The sequence below is a fragment of the Cervus elaphus genome, chromosome 27, assembly GCF_910594005.1.
Source record: "Cervus elaphus chromosome 27, mCerEla1.1, whole genome shotgun sequence".
NCBI lineage: Eukaryota > Metazoa > Chordata > Mammalia > Artiodactyla > Cervidae > Cervus > Cervus elaphus.
This window is the reverse complement of record NC_057841.1, coordinates 26,659,932-26,675,076: the sequence shown is the minus strand read 5'-3', so window position 1 is coordinate 26,675,076 and position 15,145 is coordinate 26,659,932. Positions and strand designations below refer to the sequence as shown.

At 34.7% G+C, this 15,145-nt stretch overlaps 1 protein-coding gene across 1 annotated transcript in view; it reads right to left on the bottom strand.

Moving 5' to 3' along the window:
- NOL4 (nucleolar protein 4) overlaps positions 1 to 13,052 on the bottom strand; it is a 452,815-nt gene extending 439,763 nt beyond the window's left edge. The window contains exon 1 of the mRNA XM_043889495.1: positions 13,046 to 13,052. The gene's annotated coding sequence lies outside the window, so the exon portion shown is untranslated. The remainder of the gene's footprint in view (positions 1 to 13,045) is intronic.
- Positions 13,053 to 15,145: the final 2,093 nt, after the last annotated feature.

The window sequence follows — 15,145 nt, the reverse complement described above, 5'->3', positions numbered from 1 at the left end:
ATAGAGTTTACTTTCACTTATGGATATAGCTTAATTCACAATTTCAGAATTCTTTTTGGTAGCTCTTTCATTTGAAAAGATATCCCAACTCCTCTAAGCCTCATTCAAGTACTTTCAGAACCAGAAAGACTTCCTTCTTTGACTTACTCAAGTCATCTGCTTCTCTAAACTCCTCTGGTTGGTGTCTTTCGAACATTTTTTGTTTTAACCTTGTCTCATAGTAAGACATAGATTTTTCCTTTGGCATAGAGTGCATATTTACATCTCTCCTCCAAAAATTTTATTAAGTACTTATTACATGTAAGACACACTATTTGCCCTTTTTCTATTTTTTAAATTTGGTAAAGAATTTTCCTAACTCAATAAATTTATTTTATGATCCAGCAAAGGATGACTGGCACCTATAGTTTAGAAGTTATTTAGATCATAACTTGCACTGCCCTTGTACTATATGAATAGAGGAGCCTGGTGGGCTACAGTCCCTGGGGTTGCAAAAGAGTCGGACGCGGCTTAGCAAATAACAACAGATATCCCATTGTACAAATTGAATTTTGATTGGAAGACTCTTGAGAGTTCGTATGTTCTTGTTTTCCAAGTAACTCCAGAACAATGAATATGTGTGTGTGCTCAGTTCTCATTGTGTCTGGCTCTTTGTGACCCCATGGACTGTAGCTGTCCAGGCTCCTCTGTCCATGGGATATCCCAAGCAAGAATTTTGGAGTGGGTTGCCATTTCCTCCTCCAGGAGATTTTCCTAATCCAGGGATCGAACCTGTGTCTCCTGCATCTCCTGCATCGGCAGGCATTCTTTACTACTGAATCAGTGGCACTAGTGGTAAAAACCCACCCACCAAAGCAGATGACATAAGAGATGTGAGTTCGATCCCTGGGTTGGGAAGATCCCCTGGAGGAGGGCATGGCAACCCAGTCCAGTATTCTTGCCCAGAGAATATCATGGACAGAGGAGCCTGGAGGACTATAGTCCTCCATAGAGTTGCAAAGAGTAAAACACGACTGAAGCGACTTAGCTTCAGTCACCTGAGAAGCCTCACACACAGTCAACCTGAGAAGCAGGTTGCACACAGTAAGTGCTTAATAAATACATGCTGAGCTAGTTAATAAAGGAAAATGAGAGGAAGAGAAGGAAGGAAGAAGTCGGTAGGCATAATCCTTGGCCATTCCAGTTACCTTTTGCTGGAGGTTGTTTGTGTAAAGTTGGGCCCCAGTTGAGGAAATCACAGGGCCTGACCACATACACATGTTCATTCTATTTATCATTATAAATACACTCCCCCGTATGGAAATCACAAATTTGAGACATATCCACAGAATACAAACAAATATGTATAACGCCTAGTTACATCAACTAGATTTGGTATACAAGCAAAACGAAAAAAACTTACAAAATTGAAAGATATCATATAAGACATTCTTTTTAGAAGGAAGATGTAAACAAGAGAATATTCACATTAGACTAAAGGAAGTGAGGGTCCTAGGACTTTGAGGGCCACGCTTCTCAAAGCTCTGTGGATTCTCTGGTCTCCAGTGTGCTCTGTTCTGGATCTATGCTCATTAACCAGCAGGCTCAGTCAACATCTTTTACCATATCTTTTCTACCTAAGAGCATAAACACTTGAAAAATCTAAAATCTGCTTCAGTAACTCACTCTGGATACATTTCTCTCCTCTACTTTTAACATCTCCAGAAGTTCTTTCCAGTTCCTTCAGCTAAATTATTCATTGAACAGGCTGCTTGGAGTTTAATTGGCATTCCCCCCAAGACACTTTCTTCAGAATTGCTTCTGGGCAGAACATCTTTCTCCAAAAAGTGACTCTTCACCCCCATATCTGAACACCAATCCCTCAGCCCTTGGCCTAGGGTTCTCCATGTTATTTATAGGGAGAGGAAGTCAGAAAGTGTTGTATCAGAAAATTATATTGTAATGAAGGATAATGCAAATTTTGAAACATAAATCAACATTATGAAAGTAAAATTTCTCTCAACATCAGGGTCAGTTTGTGTATGATGTTTAAAAAAATCTGGAAAACCTTGCATTTTATTATCCATCACAAATAGTCATGCAGGACTACTTATTCATCAGCAAAATGTTATAGTGCGAACAGGTAATCTATAATCATAAAATAAGGATTCAAAGCCTAAACAATCCTTCCTTCACCCATCTATAAAATTATACTTTCATTCAAAAAACATTTACTGGTGCTAATCTCTCTGGCTTCCCTGGTGGCTCAGATGGTAAAGAATCCACCTACAAGGCGGGAGACCTGGTTTGATCCCTGAGTTGGGAAGATCCCCTGGAGAAGGGAATGGCTACCCACTCCAGTATTCTGGCCTTGAGAACTCCATTGACAGAGGAGCCTGGCAGGCTATAGTCCATGGGCTTACAGAGTTGGACAAGACTGAATGACTTTCACAATCTCTCTGGTAGGCTCTAAGGTTAAGGTAGTCCACAAGACTGAAGTATATATATGGCCGTCATCAAATGGAACTTAAAATTGTCTAAGGAAAACAGATAATAAGCAAATAAATAAATAATTAGCACTTGAGTGCTAATTAGTGAGTGCTAGAAGAGGCAGTGGGCAGGGGGGAATGGTACTATGATAGAAAACAATGGAATAGTGGAGGGAATTGGAGATTCAGGGAAGATCTCTCTGAGTAGGTAACATTTATCATGACACCTGAAGGATGCAAAGAAGTCAATCACATCAACAGCTAAGAAGGGGAATGATAGACACAGCACAAAGGCATGAGTTCTTGGCATGTTTAAGGGTTAGAAAGAAGACCAATGTGAGACTTTCCTGGTAGTCCAGTGGATAAGAATCTAACTTCTAATACAGGGAACAAGAGTTCAGTCCCTGGTCAAGGAACTAAGATCCCACATGCCGTAGGGCAACTAAACTGGTGCACCACAACTAGAGAAGTCCATGCTGGCCCGCCACAATAAAGACCTAGTGCAGCCAAAAATAAAAAAGATTCATTATTGGCCCAGTGGGAAATCAATCAAGTATATTTAAAGCAGGAGAATTAAATGTCATAAGATGCATTGTTAGAAGTTTCACTGGCCACTTTGAAAGGATTAGGAGGAGGCACGCACAGAAGCAAGACTAGTTAAGAAGCTTACAGTAGTTGTAGTAGTTTAAGTGAAGTATTATGGGGATGGATTAGAAAGGTAATGGTCACAGTAGACAGAAGTGATGACTGAAGGTATGTTTTAAAGATAGCAGAAGGCTTGCTGATGGATTGCATGTGGCAAGTGAGAGAAAAGATTGAGTCAAGGATGACCAGATGGCTTCTGGCTTTAGTAGTATGGCTAGTGAGGCCACTGACTTAGAGAGGGGAGTTTGAGGGAGGAACAGATTGGGAGTTGGAGGCTGAGGTAGGAGCAGAAGTAGGTTGGGGTGGAGAGGCAGGAAGAAAAATTTAATTTCAGAAAAGTTAAATTTGAAATATGGAAAGAGTGGTTCATGTAGGAATTTGAATATAGAAGCCTGAACGACAGAGAAAAGTCTGGGCTGAAGATACACATACAGAAAATTTAAAGCCAGGGGAATGAATGACATCACCTCTATCCACATTCCTCTGTCCCCACACCCCCAGCCCCCAAAGGGAAAGCCTGTATGTTTTGATACTGATTTTGTATACACTGATACCCTAGGACTGAAATGGAATGGGGTGTGGTGAACAGCACAGGTTAGCTCCTTTTGATATAACAGTGATGATGGGAAAGTCTGAGAAAAATAGCCAAGCCATTTGAATCAATCCTTAGCAGGACCTAAATTCCTAGTAAGTTCCAAAATTTACCTGGCCTTAAAATACTTTGTATTTTAAAAAGGAAAGACACATACTGTATGATATCACTTATATGTACAATCTAAAAAATATAACAAACTCATGAATAAAACAAAAAAGAAGTAGCCTCACAGATATAGAGTACAAATTAGTGGTTGCCAGTGGGAACAGAAAGAGGAGGAGCAATATAGGAATAGGGGCAAAAAAACATTATTGTGGGATTATATGAAATCATGTGTGTGAAACTTCTGAGGCTGTAAGGCACTAAAGAATTGGAAGAATATTTCATTCAATAAAAATTGAATTGTTTAAAAAGTAAAAAATAAATAAAATTTGACTTGAAAATAAATAAATAAAAATTTAAAAGAAAGACTGAAAATTTTGGTTTAACTTATTCTAGGTTAGATCAGAATCTGGAGGGATGCTGAAACAGGAATCTACACCTGAATATGACCTATGAGAAAATTGGCCATTGAAGAGATGGAATAGAGCCTTTGTCTACTGAGTTGAGTTAGTAAGAGAATCCGAGCCCTTTAGCTGGACCAGAGAGTATGATAGAGGGTCCTGGGTACTTTGAAACCCAGAAGTTCTAAACATCATTATGCATTCAGATGTTTAATCATCTATTAATAATTCTTCCAAGGAAAAGGAGCTTGTAAAGGAAGCAAGTAGCCAGCTCAGTCAGCAATTTGATCATCATACATCATGGTAACTTTTCAAAATGAAACAGAATAAACTAAATGAAAGCAGGGATGTATTTCCCTTGTGCCAATAGGGAAATTTGAGACTACATAAAAAGTGTCACAAATCTGATTTTATTAGTTGACTTCCATATTGACTCTTCTTCCAAATAGTTTGAGAAGCACTATCTTCAGGATTCTGTAGCTATACTTTGGCTCAGAAATGTTTTTGAAAGAATTTAAATATTGCCTTGATCTTTAGGGCTGTCATTACTAACACACACCAAAAAAAAAAAAAAGTGTTTTTTTTAAACAAATTTTGTAAGCTATGGTATCAGCATCCTTATCCCATTTTCTAGCCAAAAGAAAAAAGATTAGAATTTTAATGTTTGTTGCTTAGCCCCAAATTGATTTTTATATTTGCTTGCTGTGATAACCATTAAATATGATACATTGGTCAGAAGTTAATTTCCACATATACTTAATTTGTGAAAACTAAGAACAAATTAGATTTGACAAATCTAGTGGGTTTGCTGAATTTCTGTTTGGTTCCTACCTTTACCATCTCTGTATGAACAAGTCCATGGCACAGCCAGTTCCTGAATTTTAACAGCCACATATGGATTCATTCAACATTCATCCACCTGACATTTTCATCTAGCTGTCAGAACTATGATAAAGTCCAATGCTAACAGTCTGGTGTTCATGTCCCTTGTAACAGAGAAGAAAATACATTTTTTCTGGCCCCAAATATTGCTTTATTTCCAGTAGCCATATGGCTTATCTTTTCTTCCAAAATATATGTCTTAAAACAGTCATCTACATATCTTCAACTCAGTGGACAGCACAATTATAGAATTTCTATATTATTTTTAGAACAGTTATTTTGTCATGGAAAATAACAATTCTTCAAAGAAGAGGGGGCAATGCACATCTTCCTAACTCCCATTACACTTTTCCCTGTTTCCAGTTTTCATCCTAATTTCTGTTGAATGAACCAGTTAAAATCTCACCACCATTATGTAATGCTTAAATCTTATTGACAATACATTATTAATCATTATAAGATATTTGTTTGACTTGCAAGTTTAAAGTGACAAAAATGCATATATAATTCTTGGCTGAAATCACAGACTCTAGAAATAGACTTCGCAGCAAAGACATCCGAGTTCAAATATCAGAATCTACAAGTTATCTGTAACAATACTGAAATATTGTCCTTTGTGGGGGTGGGGTGGGGGTGGAGAGAAGTTGAAGAGAAAACTACCCCTAGTTTTCCTGGGACTATTCTAACAGGTATTGAAAAGTAAGGCAGAAAATAAGTTTTAGACTTCTCTTCTTGCTTCTAAAATGAACATCTCCAAAGTCTTTAGAAAATTCTTTAATTAAACTTCTTTATCAAAAGCAGAATAACCATTTAGAAGCTCCAAAAATTTAAGTTCTTTTTTACTTTATATTGAGTTTTGAAAATGAGCGTTAACATTTAAGTCATGAAGTATTCATCTTATATGTAAAAATACCTCTTAGACAATTTTAAACTCTCTACTGATAGCTTAAAAAAGCAGAACACCAGTACAGGAGTGACACACTTTCATTTATCTTAATGAATTGTAAATTTTAGATTGAGGTAATCATCAAGGTAGAGTTTTATATATGTGTGCATGAGATACAACTGCCTAACATATTATAGAGCATAAATTATTAAGAACATCCTCACTAAGAATAATGAAGCTATGAGCCAATCAAAACTTGAAGTCATTTTAGCCATTAATTTGTAGTTGGATGTGATTGAAAAAAACCCACACATAAAGGGAAGTGGATCAGCCTCTTAAGGGTCAGGGGTATAGAATGGTTTACAAAGACAGCTATGTTTCTGAGGATACTTATGCATAGATGTCTTCTTGTAGAAAAACAAATATACCTAAATTTTGAAACAGCAATAGTCCTTGAAATCTCAAGATTTCTTTGATTCAAATAAAATCATCTGAGCATGTAATTTTGTGGGAGTATTAAACTGACTAACCTCAAGTAAAATGAAGTGATTTCATGCCTTATACTTTAACAACTTGTTTCAGAATATTTATAGACTATTATTTTCTAAAACAGAAGAAAAACTGTCATTTTAAAGTATCAATCAGTTAATTAAGAAAAATATAGATATGATATTGGCTCACATTGTTACTGGTCCTCATCAAGATAAAGATATAGTGTTGATGTATACATTTTATGAATAAAATTAATGTGGATTTCTGCTTCTAGTGCTGTGGCTGTCTAGAAAGTAAGAGCCCTTTTTCAAGAAAACAACTCAAGGATAGCTAATGAGCAGTTCTGACTGCATGACTAGGTTCACAGGGTGTACTTGCTTTCCCAGCCCACAAAAAATGTCCATTGAAAACGGATCAGTGAGCAGACCGCACATCCAAGGGGCTCGATGATCTTATGAGCAATATTGATATCAACATCATGGTAGAAAGATTGAACATTAGATCAGTATCATAGTGCCGAAGCTGTTTCTAAAAACCCTAGGTGAAGCCAGAGACACTAGAAGGGTGACAAAATAGTTTGGAAGTTGGCCTTGCCTCCCAGCTCATAGTAAAAGTGAATATAAATTTTCTGTAGAGGAAAACATCCACCATTTAATAAGGTTTGTCTTATATTAAAAACAACCAAATATGAGCATACAACTTGAAATGTTCAAAAACAAGAAATAACTATCATCTATAAAAGCCAGCATAAGTAACAAAAACAAAAGTAAATTCCCAAAGATTGTATTCAGAAACAGACAGAACTAATCTACGGTAGTCAGGTTAGTGGTTTGATTGTAGTGACTGGTAGAGGATACTAAGAGGGTTTCTTAAATGGTAGTTAAGATATTTTTCCCTAAACTGTGCTAATTATACAGGTGGTTCACTTTGGGAGAAAACATTGTGTTATACACCTATTATTAGTACACTTTTCCGCATGAATGTTAATCTTCAATTAACAAATTTACTTTTAAAAAGTAATAAACATTCAAACTGTGAAGACCAATCACTAACAATGTTCTTAAAGTATAATTGATATGCTAAGAGAGGAAATAAAATGAAATCATAGAAAACAATTAAAACCACAGAAGACAGAGAAATAGGGGAGAAAAAAAAAACAGATACAATCAATAAAGATACATGATAGATATTTAGTCAATCATATCAGTATAATCACTTTAAATGTGAATGGTCTAAATATGCCAGTTAAAAGACAAAGAAGTCAGAGTGGATAACAAAATAAGACCCAACCGTATGTTGTCTACAAGAAACTGAGTTTATACAGACATAGAAAACAAATTTATGTTTACCAAGGAGGATAGTGGGGGACAGGGGGAGATAAATTAGGAATTTGGGAAGAACATATATACATTACTATATATAAAATAGATAAACAACAAGGACCTCCTGTATAAAACAGGGACATATATTTGATATCTTATAATAACCTATGGAAAAGAAACTGAAAAAATATATACACACATGTGTATACATAGATATATCTATTTATACATATATAAAGTGACTCACTTTATATTAGTATTCCATACACCTGAAACTAACACATATAAACATATAACTGTAAACTATACCTCAATTTTAAGAATGGTTATAAAAAAAGAAAGAAATTGAGCTTAAATATAATTCATATAGATGAAAAGTAAAGGAATGGAGAAATATATACCATCTTAACATAACTGGGGGAAAAGCTGATATATACTAAATTCAAACAAGCAGATTTTGGAATGATAAAAATCATCAAGGATAAAGAGATGCATATATTATGATAAAGTGATAAATTCTCTGACTACATACAACAATGCTTAATATGCATACACCTAGTATCAAAATATGTCATACAAAAAACTGATAGGATTGAAAGGATAAATAAATGCACTATTACAGCCACAACTTCAACATCTCACTGACAGTATTGATAGATAAAGTGGGCATAAAATCAGTGAAGATATAGATGACCTAAACAGCATTATAAATCACCTTGATCTAAGTGACATTTATAGAATAGTCCATCTAACAGCACATTCTTCTCAAATTCACATGGAACAGTAATCGAAGTACACCACATTCTGGGTCAAACAATAAAATTTACAAATTTATAAGAAGATAAATAATACAAAGCATATCTTCAGACCATAAGGAGTTAAATTAGAAATCAAAAACAGAAATATAGCCAGAAAAATCCCCAAAATTTGGAGATTAAATGAAATAAATAACACATGAGTTAAAGAAAAAACATTTGGGAGAAAAAAATCATACATTTTTAGCTAAATGAAAACACATCTTATCAGAATTTATGGGATGCAGCAAAATAATGCACGGAATGAAACTATAACATTAAATACATATTTTAGAAAATAAACATATAAAAGGAGTAGTTTATCTTCACCTTAGAAAACTAAAAAAGAAGAGTCAATTAAGTCAAACAATAGGAGGAAAGGCCATAATTGAGTAGAAACTAATGACATTTAAAAAAAGAACAGAAAAATCAACAAAATCAAAATCTGTTTTAGACGATATAATAAAAACAATATACTTCTAGCAGACTTACCAAGAAAAATAGAAAGAAGACACAAACTACATAATTCAAAAATGAAAGAGAAGCATTACTACTTAGCATATGGACATTAAAAAGATTATAAGGAAATACTATGAACAACCCTATGTCCATACATTTGATAACATACACAAAGAAAAATGGAGACTCTAAATAGACCTATATCTATTAGAGAAATTGAATCAATATTTAATCACCTTCCAAAAGAGAAGGCATGAGGCCTCGATGGTTTTACTGGTAAATTCTACTGAATTCTATTATTTAAAGAGAAGTAATCCCAACTCTACAATCTCTTCTAAAAACTAGAAGCAGAGGAAATATTTCCAAACTTGTTCTATAAGGCCATCACTACCTTAAGACCAAAACTAGATAAAGACATCTCAGGGAAGAAAAACTGTGGACCAATATAGCTCATGAACATGGCTGTAAATATTATGAATACAATGCTGTATGTTACAAGTCAGATACAACGATCTATTAAAAAGTAATTATACACCCAGACCAAGTGGGATTTATTCCAGACATAGAATGTTGCTTCAACATTTGAAAGTCAATCATAGTTATCCACATCAAGAGGTCAAAGAATAAGAGTATTGTTGATTCTATCAACTTAATGTCCCTTGAACCGACTGATCATATTCTTATGATACCATATCAATTGGCACAGAAAAACATTTGACAAAAATCCAACAGCCATTCATTATAAAACTCTCAGCTAACTTGGCCTAAAGGGAACTTTCTTAGCTTGATAAAGAACATCTATAACCGTCCTAAAGCTAACATCACACTTAATGATGAGAATTCTAAGTTGTAAAATTAGGCAAGAATGTCTTATCTTAGCACTCCTATTCAATAAAGTATTATGAGTCTTCCCTAATGCAATAAGAATTTTCAAAAAGGAAAAGAAGATATGAGGTATACAAGTTGGGAAGAAAAAAATAAAGCTATTTTTTTTCCCACAGATGGCCTGGTTGTCTTTGTAGAAAACCATAAATAATCTACAAATCAAAACTCCTGGAGCAAATGACCAATTACAGCAAAATTGCATGATATAAGGTCAATATACAAAAGCCAATTGTGCCTATAAAGCAGCAATGAACAGTTCTAATTTGAAATTTTTAAATGCCATTTATAATAGCACCAAAAACCTGTGAAATACTGAGGTAAACATCTAATATGTATACATATATATGTATGTATACATACATAGAATAAACATGCAGAAAAGGATAAAATTCTGAGTTATTTTGTAGAAGTTAATGAATTGATTTTAAAATATATCTAGAAAGGCAAAAGACCTAAAGTATCCAGTAGTATATGAAGGAGAACAAAGTTGTAGGAAACACAAGACTTAATTTCAATACTTAATATAAAGCCACAGTAATCAAGACACTGGTATTGGCAAGAGAATAGAATATATAGATCAACAGAACATAATAGATCCACCAGAAATGCACCCAAGCAAATAGACTGACAATAAAGCAAAGACCAATTAATGGAGAAAAGATTTCTTTTCAACAAATGGTGCTGGGATAATTGGACATTCATAAGTGAGAAAAAATCACCTAGACACAGAATTTATATGTCACATAAAAATTAACACAAAAATATCAAAGAACTTTGTGTAATATCTAAAACTATAAAACTTGTAGGAAAAATACAGAAAATCTATATTTTTTCGTTGGAGTAGTGAGTTTTTAGAAACAAGACCAAAAGCACAGACCAAGAAAAAAAATAATAATTTGGAATTTACTAGAAATTAAAACTTCTGTGAAAAACACTGTTAAGAGAATGGGAAGATAAGCCACCTATTTGAAGAAAATATTTGCAAAACATTTATCTGATGAAGGACTTGTATTCAAAGTATACAAAGAATTCTTAAAACTCAACAATAAGAAAACAATCTGATTGTCAAAATGGACCAAAAATCTAAACACCCAAGAAGGCAAACCTGTGGCAAATACATATATGAAAAAGATGCTCAGCATCATTTTTCATTAGTGCATTTTAAATGGAAACAGTAAGGTTTCGCTACATACCTATTAGAATGACTAAATTGAAAAACAAATCTAACAACATCAAATGCTAGCAAGGAACTCTCATTCATTGCTGGTGGGTTTTCAAAAAGACAGTTTGGCACTTTCTTACAGAGCAAAACATAGATTTGCCATAAAATCCAACAATTGCAATTTTAAGTTTCTACCCAACGAATCTTATAATCTATGCCCACACAAAACACTATTTGTGAATGTTTAAGCCAGCTTTATCACCCCTAAACAGGAAGCAACCAAGAAGACTTCAATAGATGTTGGATTAACATACCATAGTATTCTGTACAATGAAAACCTGTTGAGAAATAAAATAGATGAACTATCATTTCATTTTATAAATGAACATTCACAGAATGGAATGTTGCTCAGAAATAAAGAGAAATAAATAAAAAGACAGACAAATACTAAATGTATTCCCACATTCCTTAGAGAAAGTCAGTCTGGAAAGCTTGTACACTGTCTCTTCCTGATTATATGATATTCCAGAACAGGCAAAACTATGAAGACAGTAATACATAATCAGTGGCTTCCTGGTGTTTGGAGCGGGGATGATTTGAATAACCAAGCTGGGTTTAGAAAAGGCAGAACCACCAGAGATCAAATTGCCAACATTCAGTGGATTATGGAGAAAGCAAGGGAATTCCAAACAAACGTCTATTTCTGCTTCATTGACTGTGCTAAATAAAGCCTTTGATTGTATGGATCACAACAAACTGTGGAAAATTCTTAAAGAGATGGGAGTACCATACCACCTTACCTGTCTCCTGAGAAACCTACATGCAAGTCAAGAAGCAACAGTTAGAATCAGACATAGAACAACTGACTGGTTCAAAATTCAGAAAAAAGTACAACAAAGCTGTGTATTGTCACCCTGCTAAGTTAACTTCTAGGTAGAATACATCATGTGAGATGCCAGGTTGGATGAATCACAAGATGGAATCAAGATTGCCGGGAGAAATCTCAATAACTTCAGATATACAGATGATACCGCTCTAAAGGCAGAAAGTGAAGAGGAACCAAAGAGCTTCTTGATGAGGGTGAAAGAGAGAGTGAAGAAGCTGGCTTGAAACTCAGCATTCAGAAAACTAAGATTATGGCATTCAGTACCATCACTTCATGGCAAATAGAAGGCGAATAACTGGAAGCAGTGACAGATTTTATTTTCTTGGCCTGCAAAATCACTGTGGATGGTGACTGCAGCCGTGAAATTTAAGAATGCTTTCTCCTTGAAAGGAAAGCTATGACAAACCTAGACAGCATATTAGAAAGCAGAAGCAATCACTTTGCCAACAAATGTCCCTATAGTCAAAGCTATGGTTTTTCCAGTAGTCACGTATGGATGTGTGAAGTTAGACAATATAGAAAGATGAGCACTGAAGAACTGATGCTTTCAAACTGTGGTGCTGGAGAAGACTCTTGAGAATCCCTGGACTATAAGGAGATCAAACCAGTCAGTCCTAAAGGAAATCAACCCTGAATATTCACTGGAAGTACTGATGGTAAAGCTGAAGCTTCAGTACTTTGGCCACCTGACTCAAGGAACGGACTCATTGGAAAAGACCCTGGTGATGGGAAAGATCAAGGACAGAGGGAGAGGGAGATTACAGAGGAGAAGATGGCTAGACAGCATCAGCGACTCAATGGACATGAGTTTGAGCAAACTCCGGGAAATAGTGAAGGACAGGGAAGCCTGGCATGCTGCAGTCCATAGGATTGCAAACAGTCAGACATGACTGAGCAACTGAAAAACAACAATATCTAACTATATACACTAGAAATAATGGATATGTAATGAGACATTAATCGTATAATTCTGAATTATTATCTAGACCAGTTTATTGAAGTGTGATCCTGGGAATAGTAGTGTCAGCCTCACCTGGAAAATTTTTAGAAATATACATCCTTAAACCCCACTCAGATCTACTGGCACAGAAACTCAAGAGGGTAGAGCCTAAGACTCATTTTAACAAGCCCTCAAGGTATTTCTGGTGCTATCTCAGATGTGAAAAATCACTGATCAACACTAAATTGTGATTGCAATTGCAAGTGGAGTATAGTTATAATTTTCTAATTAAATTGTCTGTTTAGTTTTATATCTCTTGTAAAAAAAAGTTACTCAGTTAGTCACTATTTATGTGATTCTATTACTCTCGAGATTATCTCAAGCAGTTGCAAAATGAGTTCCTAAAATCATACAAGGTTTGAATGTGTGAAAATAGATGGCAAATTTACAAATTTTATTTCCTATTGTGATTGAAAGAAAACGTTCCACTTTTTTAATTAAAATATTTTAAAATACTTAAGCTTTTCATTATGAAATAACTTCATACTTGCAAAAGCAGTAAAAAGAATTTCAATATACCCTTCATCCAGCTACTCCAACAGTAAACACTTAACTACAGTGTAATGATCATATCTGGGAAATTGAAAACATCTTTAAAATAATCAGGAAACCTTACTCAGATTTCACCAGTTGTCCCATTAGATCCTTCTATAAATCCAAGATCTAACTAAGAATTATGCATTGCATTTAGTTGCCGTGTCTCCATCTCCTCTAATTTTGGACTGTTCTTTGTTTCTTAAGACCTTGAAACTTTTGAAGCATGTGCTATGCTAAGTCATTTCAGGAGTGTCTAACTCTCTGAGACCCTATGGACCATAGCCTGCTGGCTCCTCTGTCCACTGGATTCTCCAGACAAGAAAACTGGAGTGGGTTGCCATGCCCTCCTCCAGGGGATCTTTCCAAACCAAGGATCAAATTTGCATCTCTTACATCTCCTGCATTTGGCAGATGGGTTCTTTACCACTAACGCCACCTGGGAAGTCTTTTGAAGCATGTAGGTCAGTCAGTTATTTCGTGTATATCCTTCGATTTATGTTTGTCTCATATTTTCTTGTGTATAAATTCAAGCTATTCATTTCCGATAAGAATACTATTAAAAATAATAATATGCCCTTCTCAGCACTTTGCATCAGTATGTTGTTACTGGTGCTGTTATCTTTGATCAGTTGGTTAAACTGATGCTTACCAGGTTTACTCATGTAAAGTTACTATTTTTACCTTTATAATTAACATATTATATTAATATAATTAATAAGTATTGTATGAGGAAAGTACTTTGAAAATATTATGAAATAAAATACTTATGAAAAATATTTTGTTTCTCATACTTTTCCCATTAAGACCCACTGATGATTCTTGCCTGAAACAATTATTACTGCGATATCCACCAAATGGTGTTTTTTAAAAAAATCCCATCATTTTTCTTTGTTAACTGGAGTTCTACTATAATGAAGGGCTCTCCCTTACCTCCTTCTCTTTTTGTATTCAATAATACATTCATGCCAGTATAAGCTCATAAAATTTTGCTCTGTGGAGTATACTCCATCACTATCACCATTTCATTCATTGCTCAGATTGACCAGATGCAGTACTGGGAACTACAAGTTGGCTCCAGTATCCTTTCAACATGTTATTATCTTTTGGGCACTTGCACACACTACATACATATTATTCCAGGCTCATTTTGTACTTTCCCTGTCCCAACCTGGAAACAGTATTTGTCCAAAAAGCATGAGTTCTTTGAAGAATGATACTGAGAAACTGAAGTCTGGACATGAGTTGTGTTCATTGCTACTAAGTTATCTTTGCTTCTAGGTATTCTCAAAGGAGAGAGTGTACATACCTAAATGCATCTAGTCTATTTCTCTATCAATCTATTTAATAAATATCAAATCATACTTAATAGTGATTCCCCCACTTCCAATCTAACACTACATAGTTCATTTTAACTATACCCTCTTCCTAATTTGTAACTACTTTCTGTGTGGAAAAAAAATTAATTTGGCTTTCATTATTCACCATATACTTATTTCTCACTCCCAGAATACACAGAAAATAATTTCAGAATGGCTAACATATACCTCTGTTGAAAATAAATTACAGTCTAGAGTATTTGTGTTCAGTACATTTTAGAAGAACATTCTGTAAAGACCTTAATGTTTTACA